Below are 10,458 nucleotides of genomic sequence, written 5' to 3'. Positions count from 1 at the left end.
ACTCCCACGACATTAATTTCATACACAGCTGTAGAGATTACTGGGCATCATTAGCTCTGTAAATTCGTCACCAGTAGAAGCCATACTTTTAAACATATTTCTAATGGTGGGGATTTCTTGCATCAAGTGACATTTTAAAACATGAGATGGTAGCGGTGCTTGGTTTGATTAGTTTGTTACATGTATACATGACACCAGAACAAATTTTAAATAATACCGACATTAACATTGTGACCATTTTGGCCAAAACCCTGTAGTATTAAAAACCTCTATCTTGGGACACATGAATTTACCTCCATAAACAGGTTGAAGCTTCTACAGTATATTAAAATTCGCCTAATCATTGTTGTGTTTTTTATCACAAAGAAAATGTTTTTATCCTTCAAAAAGTGTGTTGTACATTTACATTTTAATGTCATACTAGTAAATGACACCATTTCCATTTTAATGTCATACTAGTAAATGACACACGCCTTAAAATGTGTGTCCCGTTAGGCTCTTGGTTAATAAAAACATACATATAAAGGACTTCTATTTCTTCAATTCTCTTATACTTATATTTCATTATATTTTCATCAATCTCGGACTAAATCTCGCGAGATAGGAAAACAAAAGGGTCCTGGGACACGACTCTAGGAGCGTATATAACGAATTTCGACCCCCCCCCCCCCCCCACTTGTAATGATATCGATGGTCCCGAAACGCTAACGACATTCCCTCCATACTTCATAAAGAAGATGCTTATGCTGATTAAACGATGACCCTGCAAATAGAACGGTTTGGTTTAAACGATAACATATTTGCCAATGTTTCAGCTATTTTTTTGCTAGAAAACAACATGACCTTGGTATTTGAATACACAACAACATGCAAACATAATTTGCTGTGTTTAATGATAGAATGACCCGGATCATAACGAAATTATCAAAAAAAAAAGTTAATCTTTGATAGCTATAAATATGGTTTTTTTGTTTGTTTTTAAAATGTTTCTTCTTTTTTTTTCTTTTTTTTTTTACCGAAATCCATATGTTGGTTACATCGAATGCGTACATATCAACGTGTGCTCAAGTCGACAGGGTGAAATCTGCGCTGAAAATTTCACATTAACTCACAGTTATGGCCTATGTTGATTAGAGTATACAGATATGTCAGTGGTCATTGTCACCAGCATTGTAATGTATACCTCCGCTTAGACTTGTCTCCATTGATTTCTGGAAAAGTCTTTAATTTGATTATTTATCTAGTACGTTTCACTCTATTTAGTTGGAAGAAAATATTATACCCAATATACCAAAAGTGTTAAAAAAAAAAAGAAAATCCATAACATTATACACCAATTACTGTTCTTAGTTTTATTGGAAATTCTCGGGATTTTCAAATACATGTACTGCGATCTAAGAATAGATTTATGTCAAATTTTGTTAACCTTTACTACATTTAAAACAACCAGCTCCAGGTTTTATGATATATGGTGAACCCTAATAGATATCCAACATATGGACAGTAACAAAAAACAACCACGAGTCCATATTGGTCGATTCACCGGAAAAGACACAAAATATGTATGAAAAAGTAATGATCAATTTTGGCATTTGCATGAACAGATATGGGGGAGGGTGTTTGATGAGCTTGAAAGTATCAAACGTGATCTAAGTCATTTTAAACTCTAATATCTGGATTAATTTTAATTAATTTTAAATGGCTGAAAGCAAAACTTAAAAATTACATTGATAGACTGTTATTCATTGAACAAGAACGAATTCAATATTTATTAGGAAGAAAAAACAAACAAAAAGCTATTAGTTTTAAATTGATAATTGATAATCTAGTAAATAGTTATTAGTTTTGAATCAATCATTGATAATCTAGTACAAAAGAATTTAAAAAAAAAATAAACTATCACCTTTTATTAGGAAAATAAATGAAAAAATGGTATTTTTCTAGAATTGCCGTTTGTAGAGCTGATCTCATATTCTTTTTCATGAATGTGACATTTATTAGTTTTTAGCTCACCTGAGCTGAAAGCTCAAGTGAGCTATTCTGATCTCATTTTGTCCGTTGTCCGTCTGTCCGTCTGTCCGTCTGTAAACTTTTTACATTTTGAACTTCTTCTCTAAAACCGCTTGGCCAAATTAAACCAAATTTAGCACAAAGCATTCTTATGGGAAGGCGAATATAAATTGCAGAAATGAAAGACCGATCTTTATTCAAAGCGGAGAAAACCTCGAAACTGTAGAAAAAGGGGGGGGGGTGCATTTTAAACAATCTTAAGCTTCTTCTCAAGAACTACTGAGTCAAATTCAACGTAATTCGGCACAAATAATCCGTATGGGAAGGAAAATATAAATTGCAAAAATTAAGGGCTAATTCTGTTTCAGATTTGAGTAATTTACGATAGTAATAATAAGACAGAGAGAATGGGGGTCAATCAGTTTAACTTCGGGCTCGATATTTCATATATAGAAAACCAGTTTAGAAGACCAGTCTATGTTAGAAGCAGCCATCTTGAACAGGGATGAATTTCCTTGTTGAAGTTAATGTGCAACAGTTTACGTGCGAAGGGAATATTTGAAACATCCAAAATATATGTGTGCCGTTTATGTGAAGTAAATTGAGGTTAAATATTTCAATGCGTTGACGTTTTCATTTGTGACGGTGGTTTTAGCTTGTTTTGATTTTCGTTTAGCATGTTTAGGTTTCTTTTTATTTTAACTTAAGAGGAACCATCGTCTTTATTTTAAATTTAAAATTTTTACGTGTAACGTTAGACCAGTAAATTAGACAGTTGATTGTTTACATGTACCCGCGCAAAATCTGATGCACTAACAACATATAATAAAATACTATTCATTCTGTTGGTTATTTTAACATTATTTTAAATTATTTTGGAAATATAGTTGATTTCTATAAAGCAGCAAGAAGGTGGCAAAGGGTAAAAAAAGTCGCGAACAAGAATAAATTCACTCCCTGATTATGGGTCAGTACATATACTATGTTTTAACGTGCCTGTTGGTAAACATTCCACATTTGTAGACGGGGTCACGTGACCCCGTCTATTGGTTTACTGTCAGCCGAAGTCTCGAACCGGAAGGCACGCGAAGAACACATGAATTGAGTCTACGCGTAAGAAAATAGTGCAGAAAGTTTTCATGCATTTCAGTAAATATGTATTAATAAAAAATGCATTAAATCTTTTTAAGTCCTCCGTGTATAAACAAAATTCTATTTAGAAAATAAACAAATAGTTTTATTGATCAAAATATTCTTGCCCGGGTTCAAATGTGGAATGAGTTACGTGACTGAATGCACAGCGCTGTTGCCGATTCAGTTGGTGTACGAGCTCATTAATCAATAGAAGAGGTTGATGGTGGAATCGAAATTAAAGTTCCCAAACGCAATCATTTTTGAAAAGTTGTGAATTTTATTTTGACAATCTTTCACCTTGATACTACCAAACCTTATGCGCAAGCCGAAGTTAAAATCGGGACGGGTTATACACAGATGTTTTACAAATTAAATAGGTGTTTCATTGGCTTCCAGTCTACTTGTGGTATGACTGCTGTTCGTCTCGGAAGGAATTTTGTACAAAGAAAATAAAAACAAGTCTAAATTTGCCTTCTCGTTCGTTGGCTCTTTAGTTGATTAAACTGAATTTAAATTTTAAACAATGCATTGTAAGCAAAATCTATAATAGATTATACATTTTGGAAGACTTATACATCATATAATATATACAATCTTATCGATTGAAGAACCAAGTTAAATGTTAATGTTCATGTTTTCTGGCTTAGTTGGAATCAGGCTTGGGGTGAATTACATTGTAAAATAATGCATTACATTACCATTACTTCATGAATTAGGGCATTAAACTACCATTACCATTTCTTAATTTTCTTGAAGTAATGAATTACATTACCACTACATGAGTAAAGTAATGCATTACCATTACTTTGTGAAAAGTCAATAAGTTTTAAAAATGTAATTTAAAAACTAAATAAAGAGTTTTTGTAAATATTTCATAAATAAAACATGCTTAAAATATTTACAGGTTCATGTCATGTTCACTATTAGGTTCAAATTTAATGACTTATACAAGATTGCTGTTGCACTTGTAGTTCTCAAAGTAAGGTTGGTACCGTAACATTTACACGCTAATGGCGGAGTTGACAATCTCTGTTATTTATGTCTCTGATTTTCGGAGTATGATTTTTAAAGAAAGGAACGGTTGTATCGTAATTCGTGTAGGTGATGCATGAGTTTACACAAAAAGTAGTAAGTGGCGAACAGATTTATTTTTACCTATTAATTTTGCATGAATCGCAAATGAAGAAAATCGTGTCAGATAAGTCGGTCTTAAAAATCAAAATGGCGACCGTGACAAATCTTTTTATTGTCAAAGTTCTTGGAATCTTATTGTAAAAAAATATTTCTAACGTCAGGTGCCTGTGTTTGTTATCGGTATACAAATGTTCACTTTGTTTGTTAATTCAGCAGTTTTAGAGTTTTCGGGGTTTTCATAAAACTTTTATTACGGATACCGTCCGACTTGTGGATTTTCCCTTGGATCACAAAATTGAATAAATCTAATGATAAAAATTATCTACTTTGATATAGTTGTTTGATTTTCCCGGTTAGTAGTTATTTTTTATATTTTTTCTTGGGGTCTTATATTTTACATAATATACCGTTGTGTCAATTTTCTACAATTATGAAGGCCGGGATTGAGTAAAATTTAGACAAAGTATCAGACAATTGCAAAAAGCCGAATTAACATAGATTGTAACAACTAATTCAAACTCATAAATTTTGGAAGCATATTCGAGGAAATCCAGGACACTTTCAAGACCCCGTCTTTCAGTACTCTCAGTACTTTGATTTACTTCCTCTTTGAAACCATTTAGCCGATTTGATCAAAACTTGACATTCATATCGTTACTTACGATAATTTCTTTCGACATAAACATAAAAATCAACAGTAATTACATATTTTTTCATTAACTTGGAACCTAACAGTGAAGTGTAAAATTTTAAATCGTCAAGAGTTCGAAACCCGCTGAAGCTTTTACATATTTTACCTTAAGTTTGCAAGAATTTTAAAAACTTTCGTTTATCAATTATTGTACACTTAATAAATAGTATAAATTGTGATTATGTATTGAATACAAACAAGATATACCTAATAAATACTGCAAATTGATGCTTAAAAATTCATCAAGCAAAACTGAAGTTGTTATTTTCAACAAAAGCGGTCACCTTATTTATGAGAAGATCGCTTTTGAAAATTCATATATAGAATGTGTTAACAGATATAAATATTTAGCTATATTCATTTCCTCTTGTGACTCATTCAAAGTAGCAAGATCTGATCTATTTAACAAAGCTCTCAAGGCCTCTCTCAAACTATTCAAAGACCGAAACTCCACTCAACCCCCTATCAAAACATTTCTCCATCTCTCTGATCAAATGATAAAATCTACTGCATTATTTGGTTGTGAAATTTGTGGACCCCTTATATAACGCATACAGGAAAAAGACAAACATTTATATCATAAAAACTTGGGAAATGGAGAACTTAGATATCAAATTTGTAAATATCTCTTAGAAGCTGGAAAAAAATCACAAATATTGCAATTATTTCTGAATTGGGACGATGTCCTTTGTATTTTGCATTAATTCAAAGCATCTTATTACGAAGCATACTGGCATAGATTTGAACTATTTGAAGAATCTTCCATTACACAATGCGTATAAAGAAACTATAAATTTACGAAACACCTCTGATATTATTTATTTGAAATATTTTCTAAAATACACAAAATAATGACTTAATATTATGTAAAAATTAATTTTAATCCATTATCTTAGGAACAAAATATAAATCATACCTGTCAATTACTCAAGGCCGAAAAAAATTGAGGAACAACGTATTTTGATAATTTTGAAACATACATTTGGATGGTGTTCATAATTTATAATTTTTGTGCAATTTAGCCTTATATCATTTAAAAACATGTGACTTGTGTTCTTTTCAAAGTAAAGACCTGAAATTTGGACACAACCACCACCAGTGTTTAGGCTTATGTCCAACAAATTTCAAGGTCATATAAACAGGTCAATTTAAAGGTCAAATATGATGACGTCATCTAGAATTTTTATTAATTTTTTCCTCCGTGAAATATACTGAAAATTTATTTAATCTAAAACCAATGATTAATCTTTTTTATTAAACATATTTTAATTACAGGGTCACGACAATGATATTGTTCAATTTTATTCAAATTAGAAAAATACATCTTTTTAGAATACAGTTAAATGATGCAAATTTTCGTCTTAAAAGAATTCACAAGCGCTAGTTTTGCATTATATCGCATCAGAAATTATATTAAGTTACCAGTTAGAATTTATTTCAGTATCTATAAGTAAAAAGAAGGTCTCCTGTATAAATGGCAGCACAAATATTTGTAATATCTTGAAAAATAACTTAATGGCATAGGAATTTGTAACAATGACTATTTCATTGTACACTCCACTTAAAGGAGATTCAAATGGTCTGTTTGGGGCGATGGGGGCAAAAATTGTGAGGTCAGAATTTTTTTTTCTCAAGTTTTACGTATTTAAACTTTTCATTCCAAAGAAAAAATATTCTAAAAAGTACATTCGCCCGCCTGTTACATGATTATGTATGTGTACGGACTATTTTGTCTGTAGAATCTCTCTCTTAGAAATTTCTTTCTAATAATTGTAATCTTGTATGCCCTTTGGGCCAAGATTGGAAATAAAACTGTTAGTATTATTATATTAAAATGGTGTACATTCTTTCATGTGTCATATACCAAGTTATATAATACCTCTGTGAGTATATTCTAAGTAAAATTACAACAAATAAACGTGCCCATGGTGAATATTCACCGACTCGGAACACCTCTGATGTAATATAAGTCGCTTCATTCTTTTCAAAGTCCGATAAATCTATTTTGTTTGTTTGTTTGTTTGTTTTTTTTTTGTTTGTTTGGTGTTTTTTTTTTTGTATGATAAAATAACTATTGAATAACTATTAAAATAAAAATTGACTATTCGGACGATAGCAAGTTTATTGTCCCCCTCCACAACAACCCCTAGTGGTGTGTTCCCGTTTTGCACACATTTGATAATTGGGTATAGAACAATAGGTGTGAATTGTGTTGTGATAGCAATTATAGTCTGCTTTCAGTCAAAGATTTTACCAGGATTTTTACCTGTGTTTTATCATTCATTTATTTCAATCTCAACACCATTGCACAATGGTACACAGAGATTATAATGATACAATATGGGGTATTTCCTAATAATTAACAATGCATGCGTAAGAGAGAGAGAGAGAGAGAGAGAGAGAGAGAGAGAGAGAGAGAGAGAGAGAGAGAGAGAGAAAACTACAAATGTGAAGTATGGGGGTTCTAACCTGGGGAGCATTTTTATTTATTTTTCTAATAAAAGCACATAATTTCCTCAAAGAACAGTGTTTTGTACTTGCCATTATAAATATAAAACTAATAGAATTTTTTATTTTTATATTTATATTTGATAAGCATTGATTGCGTTCTTGCTGCAACGAGTTACAGCTAAGTATGTAGTGAAATTCATCTCCTATTTCGCACTTATTGCAATGAGCACAGAATCTTTCATGTCTAGGAATATTTGCCCAACGTCCACTTTCAATGGGTAGATGGTGATTACATGTTCAAAATCTACAAAAAGTAATTGCATCTTTTTTTGATAATGTATCAAAATAATTAATTTATCAGCGCCTTTACGATGAAACAAGAAGAATTTAGATATTTTGTTGTGTTTTGGGTATAATAACCACTAATATATTCACCACAAAGATGACTCATATCATGTGAAATTGACAAAAAGAACTAATTAGTTCTACAAACAATGCAGAGTTTTGTTCTTGCATGGGTCAATGTACAACACCATATGTACAACACCATATGTACCATACCATACCAGCTTTTTGAATTTGAATTTAACATATTTTATTGAATAAATCAAAAGGATAAGACACAAGTTCTAAAACTTAGATAGTCCTCTCCTAGTAATGAAATTTTATAAATATTGCCATACATTGAATATATTGAAATATTGAATATATTGAATACACATAAATATACATGAATAAACAATCTACTGCATATATAATATCACCTAATAAATTCAAACATTTTTTGAAAAACGACCACATTCACTCAAAAAAATTTGTACTGTCTTGAAAATTTCAGTGTTTTGTATATTTGTCAACGAATCATCCCCCCATAATAATAAATGTGCATCTATAATGTGTACGTAACTTAATGTCAATAGCTTATTCATTAGAGAATTCCGAGCTCTTGTATACTTTTTACAGACAAAAAACAAATGGTATGCATCTTCTGATAAGCCACACGAACAGTTTGGACTGGCTATACAGCGGAATAAGTCAGAATTTAAAATACAGTTGTGTATCAAACGTGTATGTGTTATGTTTAAAAATCTTTTTCCAAATGAAAGATGTTTCTGAGGCTTTACCGTATCATTGTATAAACATTTTTTGAATATTTTAATAGAGGTTGCCTCCCTTGTATTAAGACTTAGGGCATTCCATCTTCTGACAGTATCAGGAATAAATGATTTATTAAATAGTTCTAATCTAAATTTTGGAACAGAATAATCAAGAGAGTTTCTAGTTGTGTACCTTGAAACACTGCCTCTTGTATATTGTACAATGTTTTGTATGTAAGTAGGTACTAAGTTATTGTGCATTTTGTACATAGTTATTAATTTAGCTCTATTTCTTCTGTGTTCCAAAGGTTCCCAACCTGTTTCAAAATAAATTGAGTTTCTTGAAGCAAAACTTGTGAGCCCAGTTACTATTCTTGCGGCATTTAATTGAACCTTTTTCAATTTTTCTATGTCCATCTGTGTACAACCAGCCCAAACTTCGGCAGCATATTCCAATTGTGGTCTAATAAAAGATACATACATTTGTGATAGAATATCCCTTGAAACAGAAAATTTTAGCTTTTTAAGTAACCCCAGTTTTTTGTAAGCTTTTTTAACAATGTTATCAATATGTTCTGACCAACTTAAGTTTGAAGATAACTGTATACCAAGATGTTTGTGTTCCGTAACATATTCCAATTGACAATTTTCAAAAAATAAATTAGGAAAATGATGTACATTTTTTAAATGGAAAAATACAGCTTTGGTTTTCTGTGGATTGAATTTCAACAACCATTTTTTTGACCATTCATCTAATATTCTGAGGTCATGATTAAGATTTTGTTCAATAACATTAATATTATCTGAACATTGTTGTAAAGAGTTGTCATCAGCATATAATCTACATACAGATATCATATTTTCAGCTACATCATTTACATACAATAAATATAATAATGGCCCAAGTACTGAGCCCTGAGGAACACCAGCTTTAACATGGCCTACGGAAGAAAAAATATTTCTATACATAACTTTTTGTGTTCTGTTGCTTAAATAACTCTCAAACCAATCCAGCATGTTTCCACTAATTCCATACATATTTAATTTGTAAATGAGACCTTTGTGCCATACTCGATCAAACGCTTTTGAAAGATCACAAAACACCATACAACAAAATTTGCCTTCATCAATACTTTTAACAATCGAGTGGTATATTTCTAATAGTTGATACATTGTAGAATGACCTGGTAAAAAACCTGCTTGATATTTGTAAAAGAGATTCTGTGAATGTAAATGATTGTATACATGTTTGAAAATAATTCTTTCAAAAATTTTGCTTATACAAGACAAAAGAGAAACTGGCCTATAGTTTGAAGTGATAGAAGGGTCATCCTTCTTAAATAATGGAAGAACATGTGCTAATTTCCAACATTCTGGAAAAATTTTGAGTGATAATGATTTGTTAAATAATATGCAAAGTGGTTTTGAGATGGTATCTTTACATGATTTTAACATTTTGTGACTGATGCAATCAGGACCAATTGCCTTGTTAACTGGAATAATAGATATGATATCTGTAATCTCTTGCTCTTGTATTCTTATTTCGGAAAAAGAGTTATTAAATCTACACCCTCCTATAGTTGGAAGGTCATGATTGCTGTCATCTAAGAAAGTAATAGATGTAAAGTAATTGTTAAGTAATTCAATCTTATCAGTGTCTGAAAATGCATAACCCTCCTTGCCATTGTCCATGGTATACCTTATAGGTGGGATGTCGTGTGTTAGTTTAGTGTGGAAACAATCTTTTAATAATTTCCAGTATAATTTTTGATTGTTTAAGCTAGCATCCTTAAGATGAGAGTCTATATTGTCATAGTAGTTTGCAATTGCATGTTTCTTCATGTTATTAACCTTGTTCCTTATTCTCCGAAAAATAACCCAATCAGATTCTCTTCTTGTTTTTTGTGCCTTTTTTCTTAACCTATTACGAACTCGCAAGGT

Source organism: Crassostrea angulata, chromosome 7, assembly GCF_025612915.1.
Source record: "Crassostrea angulata isolate pt1a10 chromosome 7, ASM2561291v2, whole genome shotgun sequence".
NCBI classification, from domain to species: Eukaryota; Metazoa; Mollusca; class Bivalvia; order Ostreida; family Ostreidae; genus Magallana; species Magallana angulata.
Note: the sequence above shows the minus strand (reverse complement) of the source record.